This window comes from Anolis carolinensis, unplaced genomic scaffold (genome assembly GCF_035594765.1).
Source record: "Anolis carolinensis isolate JA03-04 unplaced genomic scaffold, rAnoCar3.1.pri scaffold_7, whole genome shotgun sequence".
NCBI classification, from domain to species: domain Eukaryota; kingdom Metazoa; phylum Chordata; class Lepidosauria; order Squamata; family Dactyloidae; genus Anolis; species Anolis carolinensis.
Window position 1 is genome coordinate 9400528 of NW_026943818.1, and position 18479 is coordinate 9419006.

The 18479-nt window shown below is 39.5% G+C and overlaps 1 protein-coding gene across 1 annotated transcript in view; it reads right to left on the reverse strand.

Moving 5' to 3' along the window:
- Positions 1-15777, reverse strand: part of lmx1b (LIM homeobox transcription factor 1 beta) — a 303566-nt gene extending 287789 nt beyond the window's left edge. The window contains exons 1-2 of the mRNA XM_062960410.1: positions 15178-15777; positions 13403-13506 (exon numbers count right to left, since the gene is read on the reverse strand). The gene's annotated coding sequence lies outside the window, so the exon portion shown is untranslated. The remainder of the gene's footprint in view (positions 1-13402; positions 13507-15177) is intronic.
- Positions 15778-18479: the final 2702 nt, after the last annotated feature.

An 18479-nucleotide genomic window follows, 5' to 3' on the forward strand; every position in this document is an offset into this window, starting at 1 on the left:
AGTGGTTCGAATCCCAGAGTGAATTCCTGCCGTTAGCTCCAGCTTATGCCAGCCTAGCAGTTCAAAAACATGCAAATGTGAGTAGATCAATAGGCACTGCTCCGGTGGGAAGGTAACATTGGCACTCCATGCAGTCATGCCTATGGCTACATGACCTTGGAGGTGTCTATGGACAATGCCGGCTCTTTGGCTTAGAAATGGAGATGAGCACCAACCCCCAGAATGTGAGTAGATCAATAGGTACTGCTCCAGCAGGAAGGTAACGGCGCTCCATGCAGTCCTGCCATTGGCCACATGACCTTGGAGGTGTCTACGGACAATGCCGGCTCTTTGGCTTAGAAATGGAGATGAGCACCAACCCCCAGACTGTGAGTAGATCAATAGGTACTGCTCCAGCAGGAAGGTAACGGCGCTCCATGCAGTCATGCCAGCCACATGACCTTGGAGGTGTCTAAGGACAATGCCGGCTCTTTGGCTTAGAAATGGAGATGAGCACCAACCCCCAGAATGTGAGTAGATCAATAGGTACTGCTTCGGCAGGAAGGTAACGGTGCTTCATGCAGTCCTACTATTGGCCACATGACCTTGGAGGTGTCTATGGACAATGCTGGCTCTTTGGCTTAGAAATGGAGATGAGCACCAACCCCCAGAATCGGACACGACTGGATTTAATCCTGACCCAGAATTCAGACGGCCAATATTCTCTCACCAGAAGCAACTTGCAGTTTCTCAAGTCACTCCTGATCTGGAAAAACAAACCTCAAAGTCACACTTTTTCATTGTGGTTGTATGTGTGCCTCCAAGTCCTTTCAACTTACGGTGACCCTATTGAGGGTTATCTTTTTGGTAAGATTTCTTCAGAGGAGGTTTTCCTTTGCCTTCCTCTGAAACTGAGAGCATACGACTGGCCAAAGATCACCCAGTGGGTTTCGAACCCTCCGTTTTGGCCACCTAAGTTGGTCCCATTTTGGCCACCTATGTTGAACCATGTCGAAAAATGAGGCTTCTCGTTGCATAAAAATTCAATCACAAGCCTACTTTCGTTAACAGCCAAACCTGGAATTTACCTCCGGATTTGGTTGTGTCTGTCTGTAGATCAGGGCAAGGAAACAAAACATGTTTGCCCCAGAAATGACTCCTTATGTGCCTTCAAGTTAGCCCTGACCTTATGGCAACCTTAGGTCAAGAGGATCATCACAGAGCAGCCTTCCCCGGAGGCTGAGAGAGTGTGACGTGGCCAAGATCGCCGACTCGATTTCCATAGCTGAGCAGGGTCAAACCCAGGTCTCCAGAGTTCAAGATACAGGTGTAGAATGAATGCAATTTGGCACCACTTAAATCTCCGTGGCTTAATACAGTAGAGTCTGTTTTAAATATATCATGATATTTTGGTGCTAAATTCATAAATACAGTAATTACTACATAGCATTAATGCGTATTGAACTTCTTTTTCTGCCAAATTTGTTGTCTAACAATGTTTTGGTGCTTCATTTGTAAAATCATAACCTAATCTGATGTTTAATAGGCTTTTCCTTAATGCCTCCTTATCATCCAACATATTCGCTTATCCAACATGCTGCCGGCCCGTTTATGTAGGATAAGCAAGACTCTACTGTAATACAAATGGTAAACATAAATACACAACATATGATCCAAATAATTGCTGTGTTTTTCATGTGTTTTTCATGTCTTTTATAATGATTGTGGTTTTTAATGCCTTTTAAATTTATTTGTGTGTTTTTGTATTTGATATTATTGTATGCTGGTTTTATATCTGTAAGCCGCCCCGAGTCCCTCTGGGGAGATGGTGGCAGGGTACAAAAATAAAATAATAATAATAATAATAATAATAATAATAATTATTATTATTATTATTATTATATAATAACTAGCTATGCCCGGCCACGCATTGCTGTGGCGTTGTCTGGTGGTGTTGGTGAGAACTTGTTGAGGTAGTGGTGGTATTGAATGTCTGTTGTATGGTTGTCTTTATGTTGAGTATGCATTTGGTTGTTTGTGTACTGTGAAAGTGGTGAGGGTAGAGGAGGTCTATGTCCCTGTGAATTATTGTATAGTATTTTTAGGTTGTCCATGTGTTGTGAATGCTTGGATTGTGTCCTGCTGCATAGTAGAAAGGGTTGGGCTGGATGGCCCCTTAGGGGTCTCTCCAAATTCTTGTGCCTATCCCCTGGGCTGAGTGCGTTGCTAGGAGACCAAGTGGGCAGAGCTTAGCCCTCTAACTGGCAGCAATTAGATAAAAACAATTATTCCTCTCCCTCTAATTAGGATTTTATTTTTCTTTTCTTTTTGTTGTATCAACCTAGAGCCGTGGATAATGGGTTGTGTTGTCAAATTTCGAGGTTGGGGGGCCTGTAGTTTTGTTGTTTTGTCCGCTGCCCTGATGCCATCACTCTTTTATATATAGAGATGAATAATAAAACTAGCAACAAAATGTCCTTTCTCTTCAATTTCTTTTAATGTTCCTTTCACCTTCTCAAATGCTATCAACGACCACACAAATCCCTTTGACCTTCCCTAAACTCTCAGTTATTCCAAATCCATAATGTTGTTACAATACGACTTTCCAGATCACTCTTGGTTGACCCTGCCATATCCATGTTGTTGTGTGCCTTCAGGTCCTTTGAACGTCTGTTGACCCTATTCAAAGTTATCTTTTTGGTGAGATTTCCTCCGAGGAGGTTGGCCTTTGCCTCCCTCTGAGGCTGAGAGAATATGACTTGTCGAAAATCACCCAGTGGGTTTCCAACACCCCCTTTTTTGGCCACCTAAGTTGGTCCCAGTTTGGCCCACCTAAGTTGAACCACTTAGGAAAAAAATTAAGGCTTCTTGTTGTATATATCATGGTTGATATTAAAAAATTCAATTTCGGTAACAGCCATATCTGGAATGTACCTCCGGATTTGGATGTGCCAATAATATCTCAGTTAGGGCAAGGAAATAAAACGTGTTTATCCGGAAAGACACTGCCCTTGCTCTTCTTATGTGCCTTCGAGTCATTCCGGACTTCTGTTGACCTCAGGTCAAGGCTATCATTCAGAGTTTTCAGAAGTTGTTAGCCCTCACTTTCCCCCGAGGCCGAGAGAGTGTGACTAGCCCAGGGCCACCCAATAGGTTCATGGCAGTGGGTTCAAACCCAGGTCTCCAGAGTCCAAGGGTTCATCTACGTTGTAGAATGAATGCATATTGAAGCCTCTTGAACTGCCATGCTTCAATGCTATGAAATCCGGGGAGTTATAGTTTCACAAGCTCTTAAGCCTTCTCTACTCAGGAGTGTTGGTGCCTTACCAACCTACAACTCCCAGGATTCCATTGCCTGGAGACATAGCAATAATAATAATAATAATAATAATAATAATAATAATAATAATAATAATAATAATAATTACATGGATGACCTGAAGCTGTATGGGAAAACGGAAACTGAAATCCAGTCTCTGACTAACACTGTCCGAATTTTTAGCACTGATATCAGCATGGAGTTTGGCTTGGACAAATGTTATTGATTTATTAATTGACCATTAATTGTTACTGATTGACAAAATGATTCTGGAGAATTGTAAGAGCCGAAAAGCTAATCTTCACATGACGTGGATTGACTACCAAAAGGCCTTTGACTCACTCCCACACAGCTGGATCATCAAGTGCCTGGACGCCATCGGGATTTGTAAAAACGTTGGCACTTTTATTGAAAACATGATGGATCACTGGAAAACTGAACTGTTTGTTGGAAATGAAAGCTATGGACTTGTCAACATCAGGAGAGGAATTTTCCAGGGAGACTCATTGTCCCCTCTGCTTTTCATTATTGCCATGATCCCTCTGTCAACAACCTTACAAAAAACAAATCTCGGCTATCAAACATCTAAGAAATCTCACATAATTTCACTTCTGATGTACATGGATGACCTGAAGCTGTATGGGAAAACGGACACTGAAATCCAGTCTTTGACCAACACTGTCCGAATTTTTAGCACTGATATCAGCATGGAGTTTGGCTTGGACAAATGTTCGACAGTGGCATTGAAGAAGGGAAAAATCATGGAAAGTGAGGGCATAAATATGCCTAATGGCCAAACGATAAAGTGTCACCAGCCAGAGGCCTATAAATATCAGGGCATATTACACCTGCAAAACATCAAGCATGAACATCTGAAGACTGTGGTCAGTAAAGAATACACACAAAGGGTCAGAAAAATTCTCAAAAGCAAGCTCAATGGAGGCAACACCATCAAAGCCATAAACACCTGGGCCATACCTGTCATAGGATATACTGCTGGAATTATAAACTGGACACTGGTGGAACTGGACAATTTGGACAGAAAAACAAGAAAACTCATGACCATTCATCATTCACTGCACCTTCGCAGTGATGTTGACCGGCTCTATCTGCCTAGAAGATCAGGGGACAAAGGACTCTTACAAGTCAAACAAGCAGTCAAAGAAGAAGAACATGCCCTGGCAGAATATGTCAAGCAAAGTGAAGAACCTGCTTTGATTGAAGTCAAAAATCAGAAACTCCTCAAAGCACAGCAGACAAAGAATCAGTACAAGAAAACCACACTACAAACTAGAGCTGACAGCTGGCACAACAAAACATTGCATGGAAAGTTCCTTGACAAAATTGAAGGAAAAGCTGATAAGGAGAAGACCTGGCTCTGGCTCACGAATGGGACCCTGAAGAAGGAGACAGAAGGCCTGATCCTTGCAGCCCAGGAGCAAGACAGCAGGACAAAGGCAATTCAGGCCAAGATCGAAAAATCAGCTGATGACCCAAAATGCAGACTCTGCAAGGAAACCGACAAAACCATTGATCATATCCGCAGCGTCTGTCTCTGTCTCGGTTCTATGTATATATGGGCATTGAATGTTTGCCCTATATGTATATAATGTGATCCGCCCTGAGTCCCCTTCGGGGTGAGAAAGAGGGGCGGAATATAAATACTGTAAATAAATGAATAAATAAATAATATTATTATTATATTGTATTATTAGTAGTAGTAGTATTGTATTGTATTACATTATAATATCATTATTACATATTATATAATATACTAGCTGTGCCCGGCCACGCGTTGCTGTGGCGAAGTCTGGTGGTATGAGAAATAAAGTTTTGAGGAATTGGTGGTAGTTAAGGTATAGGGTAAAGGTTTTCCCCTGACATTAAGTCCATTTATGTGTTTTAAATGCAATTTTTTTATCCTGTATTTTTGTTTTAATTTATATATTGTATTACTCTTTTATCTTTTTATAGTGTGATTTGTACTATGTTGCCTATGTTTTGTTCTATGTTGTTTGGGCCTCTGCCCCATGTAAGCCGTCCCGAGTCCCCATGGGGAGATAGTGGCGGGGTATAAATAAATTATTATTATTATTATTATTATTATTATTATTATTATTATTATTATTATTATTATTATTATTATTATAAATGGGTTATATAGCTGTGTGGAAGGGCCTTGAGTCTACACTGCCATATAATCCAGTTCAAATCAGATAATCTGTATTTTATAGGCAGTGTGGAAGAGGCCTAAGTGAGGCCTAACTCTGCCTGTCCCCTGGGCCGAGTGGGTTGCTAGGAGACCAAGTGGGCGGAGCTTAGCCTTCTAACTAGCAGCAATTGGATAAAAACAATTATTCATCTCCCTCTAATTAGGACTTTATTTTTCTTTTCTTTTTGTTGTATGAACATAGAGACATGGATGAGGGGTTGTGCCGCCAAGTTTAGTGTTTCTGGGATGTGTAGTTTTGTTGTTTCGTCCTAGGCCAAAATTTCATTACCCTTTTATATATATAGATTAATTATCATCAATGTCTTTGATTTCGGATGGGATTTTATTTGGAGAGTGGTTTCAAAACTGACCCGAAAACCAAAGTTGACCTAAGTTTGGTTTTCTTGCACTTCTTCTTCACGGAGAGCACCACCCAGCCTAGCTGTTGCTTCTAGATTCATGGCCAGCCCATCCAAATTGCCACTTATCTTACCAACCTTTGGGCAGGTTTTAATTTATGGATGGACTCGTCTGTGTGTGGCAGCTTTGAGAAAGGGTGTCTCCTCTTAACGTGGCCCATCTCCTAGGCTTTGGAAGGTTATCAGACACGGATAAACACGTTCCCCTTTGACCTCCCGTTGACATTGATGGATAGGGTTCCTCCACTCTTTTTAGCCGGACATCTTTCCGAACTGGCTGAACTTCTTCCCTTTGGATGAAGTCATACCGGTGGTGAATTTGGACCAAGATTGGGACCAAGGTTCAACGTTGGGTTTCCATAGGATCCAGAGAGTTCATGGGATCTCCTTCTCTAGATATCTTCTATATATATAAAAGAGTGATGGAATCAGGGCACCGGACAAAACAACAAAACTACAAGGCCCCCCAACCTCGAAATTTGACAACACAACCCATCATCCACGCCTCTAGGTTGATACAATAAAAAGAAAAGAAAAATAAAGTCCTAATTAGAGGGAGAGCAATAACTGTTTTTATCCAATTGCTGCCAGTTAGAAGGCTAAGCTCTGCCCACTTGGTCTCCTAGCAACCCACTCAGCCCAGGGGACAGGCAGAGTTAGGCCTCACTTAGGCCTCTTCCACAGATTATCTAATTTGCACTGGATTATATGGCAGTGTAGACTCAAGGCCCTTCCACACAGCTACATAACCCATTTATAATCTTATATTATCTGCTTTGCACTGGATTATCTTGATTCCACACTACCATATAATCCACTTCAGTGTGCATTTTATACAGCTGGCCTCATATAATCCAGTTCTAAGCAGATAATATAAGATTATCAATATACAGTAGAGTCTCACTTATCCAACATAAACAGGCCGGCAGGATAAGTGAATGTTGGATAATAAGAAGGGATTCAGGAAAAGGCGATTAAACATCAAATTAGGTAATCGTTATACAAATTAAGCACCAAAACATCATATTATACAACAAATTTGACAGAAAAAGTATGTAGTAATTACAGTAGAGTCTCACTTATCCAACATAAACAGGCCGGCAGGATAAGTGAATATGTTGGATAATAAGAAGGGATTCAGGAAAAGCCGATTAAACATCAAATTAGGTAATCGTTATACAAATTACGCACCAAAACATCATATTATACAACAAATTTGACAGAAAAAGTATGTAGTAATTACAGTAGAGTCTCACTTATCCAACATAAACAGGCCGGCAGGATAAGTGAATATGTTGGATAATAAGAAGGGATTCAGGAAAAGCCGATTAAACATCAAATTAGGTAATCGTTATACAAATTACGCACCAAAACATCATATTATACAACAAATTTGACAGAAAAAGTATGTAGTAATTACAGTAGAGTCTCACTTATCCAACACTCGCTTATCCAGCGTTCTGGATTATCCAACACATTTTTGTAGTAAATGTTTTCAATATATCGTGATATTTTGGTGCTAAATTCATAAATACAGTAATTACTACATAGCATTACTGCGTATTGAACTACGTTTTCTGCCAAATTTCTTGTCTTGAATAAGAAGCTGCTGAAGATACATCAGATTGGAAGTTGGACTAGATGGCACATGAAACTCCTTCAAGTGCTATGATTCCATAACTCTATGACTGGCTAGATCAGTGGTTCTCAACCTGTCTCCAGATGTTTTGACCTTCAACTCCCAGAAATCATAACATCTGGTAAACTGCCTTGTATTTCTGGGAGTTGTAAACCAAAAACATCTGGGGACCTTAAGCTCTGGAGATCTTCTGTTCAACCATTTCAAAGCTCCCTGCTTGAGCGGTGATGGCACGATCGTCAGCATAGATGAAAGTCTCATAGATGGTCATAAGTCGATTTGCTGTCACAGTACGACTACAAGATGGATTAAATGCTATTTTATCCTGTTATATGGTTTTATTGTTTATATTTCGACCTATGCTCCAATTCTGTGGAACTCACTGCCTCCATATGTTAGAGCAATGTCGGAGTTGCGACCTTTTGTAAAACTTGTAAGACTTGGCTGTTTGGTTGTGCATTTAAGTAAATCAGATCTAATTTGCCAAATAGTCACCGTTGAATGTTTTTATGTTGAATGTTTTTATATTGTGGAATGATATTTTTAAATTGTAAGTCGCTCGGAGCACTCTGGTGGAGAGCGACTCATTAAGAAATAAAGTGAAGTGAAGTAAAGTGATATTGTTTATATTGGTTTTAATGCATGACTGTTTATTATATGTGACACTAGCTGTGCCCAGCCACGCGTTGCTGTGGCGTTGTCTGGTGGTGTTGGTGAGAACTTGTTGAGGCTGGATGGCCATCTGTCAGGAGTGCTTGGATTGTGTCCTCCTGCGTGGTAGAAGGAAGTTGAACTGGATGATCCTTAGGGGTATCTGCTAACTTTAGGATTGTATTATATTATTATTATTATTACAGTAGAGTCTCACTTATCCAAGCCTCGCTTATCCAAGCTTCTGGATAATCCAAGCCATTTTTGTAGTCAATGTTTTCAATATATCGTGATATTTTGGTGCTAAATTCCTAAATACAGTAATTACAACATAACATTACTGCGTATTGAACTCCTTTTTCTGTCAAATTTGTTGTATAACATGATGTTTTGGTGCTTAATTTGTAAAATCATAACCTAATTTGATGTTTAATAGGCTTTTCCTTAATCCCTCCTTATTATCCAAGATATTCGCTGCTGGCCCGTTTAGCTTGGATAAGTGAGACTCTACTGTATTATTATTATTATTGAGAGGCTGGCTGGCTGGCCATCTGTTGGGAGTGCTTGGATTGTGTCCTGCATGGCAGAATTGGGTTGGACTGGATGGCCTTTAGGGGTGTCTCCTAACTGTCTGATGCTATGATTCGCTGTGTATTATTATTGTGCAGATATGGGATGGCCATCTGTCAGGAGTGGTTGGATTGTGCATGATATAAGGAAGTTGAACTGGATGATCCTTAGGGGTATCTGCTAACCTTAGGATTGTATTATTATTATTATTATTATTATTATTATTATTATTATTATTATTATTATTATTATTGAGAGGCTGGGTGGGCTGAGTGGGTTGCTAGGAGACCAAGTGGGTGGAGCTTAGCCTTCTAACTGGCAGCAATTGGATAAAAACAATTATTCCCCTCCCTCTAATTAGGACTTTATTTTTGTTTTCTTTTTGTTGTATGAACGTAGAGGCATGGATGAGGGGTTGTGCTGCCAAGTTTAGTGTTTCTGGGATGTGTAGTTTTGTTGTTTTGTCCTAGGCCAAAATTTCATTACCCTTAGATATAGTAGAATATCACCAATAATTATCTTATACATTTGGTATAATGCCAAGTTTAACTTTGTTTACATTTTAAATACATTATAAGTATACCTTCAATTCTGACACGATAAATAAATAAAAACCAAAACACACATTTATGCAATATGTGTATATGAGCTACGGGTATCCAATTCCAATTCTACAACATATACATTGACAACTCACCTCAACCCAAATTATTATGGGCAGACAACATTGTCTGGTTCGTTCAGAGTTAACTCAGTGACTGACCTCTACGGAAAAGGACGAAACCCCTCCGGTCTTTTTTCTCACCTGCTTTTTGATGAAGGAGGACATGCCGGAACATGTCTCCCTCCTATCTTTGCATCTTTTTAGATTATTTTAGAAAAGATGTGGCTATTTCCACCCAAGAATGGCTTGGTTCACAATCAGAAAACTGATTTTTCTACCTACAATCCAGTTCTTTACAACTCGCCATCCAAAAAAGATCTCATAAGACCATTGAGACCTCCAAAGACCATCTAGATGGTCCCATAAGACCATCGGTAAGGAAAGGAACCCTCAAAAGACATCTAGAGGATCTGATCAGGCCATCAGAAGACCATAGATAAGGAAAGGAACCCTCAAAAATAATCTAGATGGTTTCATAAGACCATAGGTAAGGAAAGGGACCCTCAAAGACCATCTAGATGGTTTCATAAGACCATAGGTAAGGAAAGGGACCCTCAAAGGCCATCTAGATAGTTTCATAGGACCATAGGTAAGGAAAGTGACCTCCAAAAGCCATCTAGAAGGTCTCATAAGGCCGTAGCTAAGCAAAGAGACCTTCAATGACCAACTAGACGATCTCATAAGACCATCGGTAAGGAAAGGGACCCTCAAAAGACATCTAGAGGATCTCATCAGGCCATCAGAAGACCATAGATAAGGAAAGGAACCCTCAAAAATAATCTAGATGGTTTCATAAGACCATAGGTAAGGAAAGGGACCCTCAAAGACCATCTAGATGGTTTCATAAGACCATAGGTAAGGAAAGGGACCCTCAAAGGCCATCTAGATGGTTTCATAGGACCATAGGTAAGGAAAGTGACCTCCAAAAGCCATCTAGAAGGTCTCATAAGGCCGTAGCTAAGCAAAGAGACCTTCAATGACCAACTAGACGATCTCATAAGACCATCGGTAAGGAAAGGGACCCTCAAAAGACATCTAGAGGATCTCATCAGGCCATCAGAAGACCATAGATTAGGAAAGGAACCCTCAAAAATAATCTAGATGGTTTCATAAGACCATAGGTAAGGAAAAGGGTCCACAAAGACCATCTAGACCAGGGGTCCTCAAACTTTTTAAACAGAGGGCCAGTTCACAATCCTTCGGACCATTGGAGGGCCGGACTATAGTTGGCCACCGAGCAATAATAATAATAATAATAATAATAATAATAATAATAATAATAATAATGATGATGATGAAACCGACGAAACCATGGATCATATCCTCAGCTGCTGTAAGAAAATCGCACAGACAGACTACAAACAGAGGCACAACTATGTGGCCCAAATGATTCATTGGAACTTATGCCTCAGGTACCACCTCCCAGCAGCAAAGAACTGGTGGGATCACAAACCTGCAAAAGTATTGGAAAACGAGCACGCAAAGATACTGTGGGACTTCCGAATCCAGACTGACAAACTTCTGGAACACAACACACCAGACATCACAGTTGTGGGAAAAAAAAAGGTTTCGATCATTGATGTTGCCATCCCAGGTGACAGTCGCATTGACAAAAAACAACAGGAAAAACTCAGCCGCTATCAGGACCTCAAGATTGAACTTCAAAGACTCTGGCAGAAACCAGTGCAGGTGGTCCTGGTGGTGATGGGCACACTGGGTGCCGTGCCAAAAGATCTCAGCCGGCATTTGGAAACAATAGACATTGACAAAATTACGATCTGCCAACTGCAAAAGGCCACTCGACTGGGATCTGCACGCATCATCTGAAAATACATCACACAGTCCTAGACACTTGGGAAGTGTCCGACTTGTGATTTTGTGAAACGAAATCCAGCATATTTATCTTGTTTTCTGTGTCATAATAAAATAATAATAACTAACAATAATAATAACAGCAATAATAATAAAAAGAGAGTTGGAAGAGACCCTTTGGGCCATTTTGTCCAACCCCCTTCTGCCTCTGCGGACCAAAAGCACAAGCAAAACACCCCTGACAAATGGCCACCCAGACTCAATGTTAATAATAATAATAATAATAATAATAATAATAATGATGGTTGTAAGAGAAGAAGAGAACCCTTGGGTCATTTAGTCCAACCCCCTTCTGCCCTTGTGCCGTGGAGGGCAGATAAATGGCTTCGGTGGGCCGCATCCGGCCACCGGGCCTTAGTTTGCGGACCCCTGATCTAGACGATCTCATAAAACCATAGGAAAGGAAAGGGACCCTCAAAGGCCATCTAGATGGTCTCATAGGACCATAGGTAAGGAAAGTGACCTCCAAAAGCCATCTAGATGGTCTCATAGGACCATAGGTAAGGAAAGTGACCTCCAAAAGCCATCTAGATGGTCTCATAGGACCATAGGTAAGGAAAGTGACCTCCAAAAGCCATCTAGATGGTCTCATAAGGTGATAGCTAAGCAAAGAGACCTTCAAAGACCATCTAGACGAGCTCATAAGACTATCGGTAAGGAAAGGATCATCAAAGATTATCTAGATGATCTCATCAGGCCATCGGAAAACCATAGATAAGGAAGGGGACCTTCAAAAACCATCTAGATGGTCTCATAAGACCATTGGTAAGGAAAGGGGCCCCCAAAGGCCATCTAGACGGTCTCATAGGACCATAGGTAAGGGAAGTGACCTCCAAAAGCAATCTAGATGGTCTCATAGGACCATAGGTAAGGAAAGTGACCTCCAAAAGCCATCTAGATGGTCTCATAGGACCATAGGTAAGGAAAGTGACCTCCAAAAGCCATCTAGATGGTCTCATAAGGTGATAGCTAAGCAAAGAGACCTTCAAAGACCATCTAGACGATCTCATAAGACTATTAGTAAGGAAAGGAACCCTCAAAGATTATCTAGATGATCTCATCAGGCCATCAGAAAACCATAGATAAGGAAGGGGACCTTCAAAAACCATCTAGATGGTCTCATAAGACCATTGGTAAGGAAAGGGGCCCCCAAAGGCCATCTAGACGGTCTCATAGGACCATAGGTAAGGGAAGTGACCTCCAAAAGCCATCTAGATGGTCTCATAAGGCCATAGATAAGCAAAGGGACCTCCAAAGACCATCTAGACCAGGGGTCCTCAAACTTTTTAAGCCGAGGGCCGGTCCACAATCCTTCAGACTGTTGAGGGGCCGGATTATCATTTGAAAAAAAAATACAAACAAATTCCGATGCACACTGCACATGTCTTATTTGTAGTGCAAAAACAACAACAATAACAACAACAACGAAAGAACAATACAATATTTAAAAATAAAAACAATTTTAACCAACATACATTTATCAGGATTTCAATGGGAAGTGTGGTCCTGCTTCTGGCCAATGAGATAGTCAAGTTAATTAGAATTGTTGTTGTTGTTGTTGTTGTGTGCCTTCAAGTCATTTCAGACTTTGGGCGAGCCTAAGTCTAAAATTTATTTATTTATTATTTATTTATTTACTGCATTTATTTACTACATTTGTATCACACCCTTCTGACCCCAAAGGGGACTTACAAATTATATGTACATACAATATATTATATTATTAGCATAGCACAATATTAGCATTATATATTACTATAATGAACTATACCACTATACTGTAATATTATTAGTAATATTATATGTAATATAGAACATATAATTAATATTATTATATGGTATTATTATTAGTGTTATATTGTATTACATTATAATATTATTATCAATATTATATGTATATACAATATATTATATTATAAAACTGAGGGCGGGGGCCAGGTAAATGACCTTGGAAGCCGCATCCGGCCCCCGGGCCTTAGTTTGGGGACCCCTGATGTATACTATCTGGTGCCTTTAGGGTTTATGACAAAGTCATTAAGTTGGTGGCAAATAACATTTGGAAACTTCCCATGCCTACCTGGGTTTGAGAAGACGCTGTCCCGAGGAAGTGAAGAAACTCTGGAGACGTCTTGAGGCGGATGCTTCAAGCTTGGTTGGGCTCTTAAAGGTGGCATGGATAGTCTACAAAATAATATCAGCATATATTTGAGACCCAATCCAGTTGGAGAAGCGGATGAAGTTTTAATAATGGCAATTTCGGTGACGGTTATTATTCATTTTTTGTGTGTTTTCTGGACTGTATGGCCATGTTCCAGAAGCATTCTCTCCTGACATTTCGCCCACGTCTATGGCAGGCATCCTCAGAGGTTGTGAGGCTATTATTATTATTTTATTATGACACAGCAAACAAGATATTAATTATTATTATTATTATTTTATTATTATTATTATTATTATTATTATTATTATTATATTTTACCCCGTCTCGCAACCTCTGAGGATGCCTGCTATAGATGTGGGCGAAACGTCAGGAGAGAATGCTTTTGGGACATGGCCATACAGCCTGGAAAACACACAACAACCCTGTGATTCCAAGTCATGAAAGCCTTCGACAACATATTATTACTTTTGCTGGGTTGTTGTATGTTTTCTGGGCTGTACGGCCATGTTCCAGAAGCATTCTCTCCTGACGTTTCGCCCACATCTATGGCAGGCATCCTCAGAGGCTGTGAGGCTATTATTATTATTATTATTATTATTATTATTATTATTATTATATTGTACCCCGTCTCGCAACCTCTGAGGATGCCTGCTATAAATGTGGGCGAAACGTCAGGAGAGAATGCTTTTGGGACATGGCCATACAGCCTGGAAAACACACAACAACCCTGTGATTCCAAGTCATGAAAGCCTTCGACAACATATTATTACTTTTGCTGGGTTGTTGTATGTTTTCTGGGCTGTACGGCCATGTTCCAGAAGCATTCTCTCCTGACGTTTCGCCCACATCTATGGCAGGCATCCTCAGAGGCTGTGAGGCTATTATTATTATTATTATCATTATTATTATTATTATTATTATTATATTGTACCCCGTCTCGCAACCTCTGAGGATGCCTGCTATAAATGTGGGCGAAACGTCAGGAGAGAATGCTTTTGGGACATGGCCATACAGCCTGGAAAACACACAACAACCCTGTGATTCCAAGTCATGAAAGCCTTCGACAACATATTATTACTTTTGCTGGGTTGTTGTATGTTTTCTGGGCTGTACATATTAAATGTAATATTACTAATAATATTACTGTATAATGGTATAGTACAATATAGTAATCTATAATGCTGATATTGTGCTATGCTAATAATGTAATATATTGTAGGTACATACAACTTGTAAGCCGCTCTGAATCCCCTTCAGGGCGAGAGAGGGTGGGATATAAATGTAGCAAATAAATATATAAGTAAATGATTGTTGTTGTGGGGTTTTTGTTTTTTTGCACTACAAATAAGACATGTGCAGTGAGCATAGGAATTTGTTCGGGTTTTTTTTTTCCAAATGATAATTCGGCCCCTCAACAATCTGAGGGACCATGAATTGGCCCTCCACTTAAAAAGTTTGAGGACCCCTGCTCTACTGTATATGTAAAGCTGATTAGATGAAAACTCCATTGGTGGAGGTCCAGGAGTCCAATGGTGAGGAGTATTAGAAAAGATACATCAACTGGGTGAGGGATAGTGCTTTGAACTGGGTTTTCTGAGTCCACACTTCCACATAACCCAGTTCAAAGCTGGTGGAAGTCCAAAATATCTAAAGGGCCAAAGGTGCCCACACCTGGTTCAGACACTACTTACCATGGATGGACGACGTCAAAGCCTTCATAAGATTCTTGCTTGGATTGAGCAGTTCTCCAGTTCTCCAGAACTTGGTTGAAGAATGGTTGGTAGGTCTCCAAAAGTTAAGAGTTTCTGACTCTCTCGGCCGGAATCTGTTTCAGAACCATAAAGTTGGAGGAGAACTCAACCAGTGCAAAGTTGGAGACCCCAAGGGCCAACCAGTCCGACCCATTCGGCCTCACAAACCCATACTCCATGTTGACGTGAGAGCAACAGCAACAAAAAATGGAGGGATAATGAGGCCAGCTGGGCTGAGTTGCACACCTGAATCAAATTTACACAACTAAGGCTGTGCTTCCAAATCATGGCATTGCCCCAAACCTTCACTCAAGGCCCTTCCACACAACCATATAACCCAGAATATCAAGGCAGAAAACCCCACAATATCTGAACTGGATTATATGGCAGTGTGGACTCAGATAATCCAGTTCAAAGCAGATATTGTGGGATTTTTCACATTGATATTCTGAGGTACAGGACTGAGTACATTAGGTTGTATGAGCCTATGTGGGTTAATGTAAGCAATGCATGGGTTACATTAGTATGTTAGGTTCTTGAACTTGTATGTTGAGTATACAGTAGAGTCTCACTTATCCAACACTCGCTTATCCAACATTCTGGATTATCCAACGCATTTTTGTAGTCTATGTTTTCAATATATCGTGATATTTTGGTGCTAAATTCATAAATACAGTAATTACTACATAGCATTACTGCGTATTGAACTACTTTTTCTGCCAAATTTGTTGTCTAACATGATGTTTTGGTGCTTAATTTGTAAAATCATAACCTAATTTGATGTTTAATAGGCTTTTCCTTAATGCCTCCTTATTATCCAACATATTCGCTTATCCAACATTCTGCCGGCCCGTTTATGTTGGATAAGTGAGACTCTACTGTATATAGTTTAATGTAAGCAATGCATAGGTTAGGCTGAGTATATGTAGGTTAATGTAAGCAAGGCATGGCTTAGGTTAGTATGTTAGGTTCCTGTAGTTGCATGTTTAGTATATGTAGGTTAACGCAAGGTTAATAAATAGGTAAATATATACATGGCTTAGGTTAGTATGTTAGGTTCCTGTAGTTACATGTTTAGTATATGTAGGTTAACATAAGCATGGGTTAGGCTAGTACGTTAGGTTCCTGTAGTTGCATGTTTAGTATATGTAGGTTAACGCAAGGTTAATATATAGGTTAATATATACATGGCTTAGGTTAGTATGTTAGGTTCCTGTAGTTACATGTTTAGTATATGTAGGTTAACATAAGCATGGGTTAGGCTAGTATGTTAGGTTCCTGTAGTTGCATGTTTAGTATATGTAGGTTAACGCAAGGTTAATATATAGGTTAATATATACATGGCTTAGGTTAGTATGTTAGGTTCCTGTAGTTACATGTTTAGTATATGTAGGTTAACATAAGCATGGGTTAGGCTAGTACATTAGGTTCCTGTAGTTGCATGTTTAGTATATGTAGGTTAACACAAGGTTAATATATAGGTTAATATATACATGGCTTAGGTTAGTATGTTAGGTTCCTGTGGTTGTATGTTGAGTATATGTAGGTTAATATATGCATGACTTAGGTTAGTATGTTAGGTCCCTGTAGTTGTACGTTGAGTATATGTAGGTTAATGTAAGCATGGGTTAGGTTAGTATGTTAGGTTCCTGTAGTTGTACGTTGAGTATATGTAGGTTAATGTAAGCATGGGTTAGGTTAGTATGTTAGGTCCCTGTAGTTGTACGTTGAGTATATGTAGGTTAATGTAAGCATGGGTTAGGTTAGTATGTTAGGTCCCTGTAGTTGTACGTTGAGTATATGTAGGTTAATGTAAGCATGGGTTAGGTTAGTATGTTAGGTTCCTGTAGTTGCATGTTTAGTATATGTAGCTCAATATAAGCATGGCTTAGGTTAGTATGTTAGGTTCCTGTAGTTGTATACTGAGTATATGTAGGTTAATATAAGCATGGGTTAGGTTAGTATGTTAGGTTCTTGTAGCTGTATATTTAGTATATATGTATTAGGTTAGCATGTTAGGTTTCTGTAGTTGTATGTTGAGTATATATAGGTTAATATTAGCATGGATTATGTTAGTATGTCAGGTTCCTGTGGTTGTATGTTGAGTATATGTAGCTTAATGTAAGCATGGGTTAGATTAGTATGTTAGGTTCCCGTAGTTCTATGTTTAGTAGATATTATTAGGTTAGTATATATCACGTTCCTGTAATTGTATGTTTAGTAGATATGTATTAGGTTACTATGTTAGGTTCCTTTAGTTGTATGTTTAGTAGATAATATATTAGGTTAGTATGTTAGATTCCTGTGGTTGTATGTTAAGTAAATACATATTAGGTTAGGTTACTATGTTAGGTTCCCGTAGTTGTATGTTTAGTAGATATGTATTAGGTTAGTATGTTAGGTTCCTGTGGTTGTATGTTTAGTAGATATGTATTAGGTTAGTATGTTAGGTTCCTGTGGTTGTATGTTTAGTAGATATTTATTAGGTTAGTATGTTAGGTTCATGTGGTTGTATGTTTAGTAGATATTTATTAGGTTAGTATGTTAGGTCCCTGTAGTTGTATGTTGAGTATATGTACATTAATGTAAGCAATGCATGGGTTAGGCTAGTATGTTAGGTTCCTGTAGTTGTATGTTGAGTAGATATGTATTAGGTGAGTATGTTAGGTTCCTGTGGTTGTATGTTGAGTAGATATGTATTAGGTTAGTATATTAGGTCCCTGTGGTTGTATGTTGAGGAGATATGTATTAGGTTAGTATATTAGGTCCCTGTAATTGTATGTTGAGTAGATATGTATTAGGTTAGTATATTAGGTCCCTGTAGTTGTATGTTGAGTATATATGTATTAGGTTAGTATATTAGGTCCCTGTGGTTGTATGTTGAGGAGATATGTATTAGGTTAGTATATTAGGTCCCTGTGGTTGTATGTTGAGTAGATATGTATTAGGTTAGTATATTAGGTCCCTGTAGTTGTATGTTGAGTAGATATGTATTAGGTTAGTATATTAGGTCCCTGTAGTTGTATGTTGAGTGTATATGTATTAAGTTAGTATATTGGGTCCCTGTAGTTGTATGTTGAGTATATATGTATTAGGTTAGTATGTTAGGTCCTTGTGGTTGTATGTACGGTATATATGTATTGGGTTAGTATATTAGGTCCCCATAGTTGTATGTAGAGTATATATGTATTAGGTTAGTATATTAGGTCCCTGTAGTTGTATATTGAGTATATGTAGGTTAA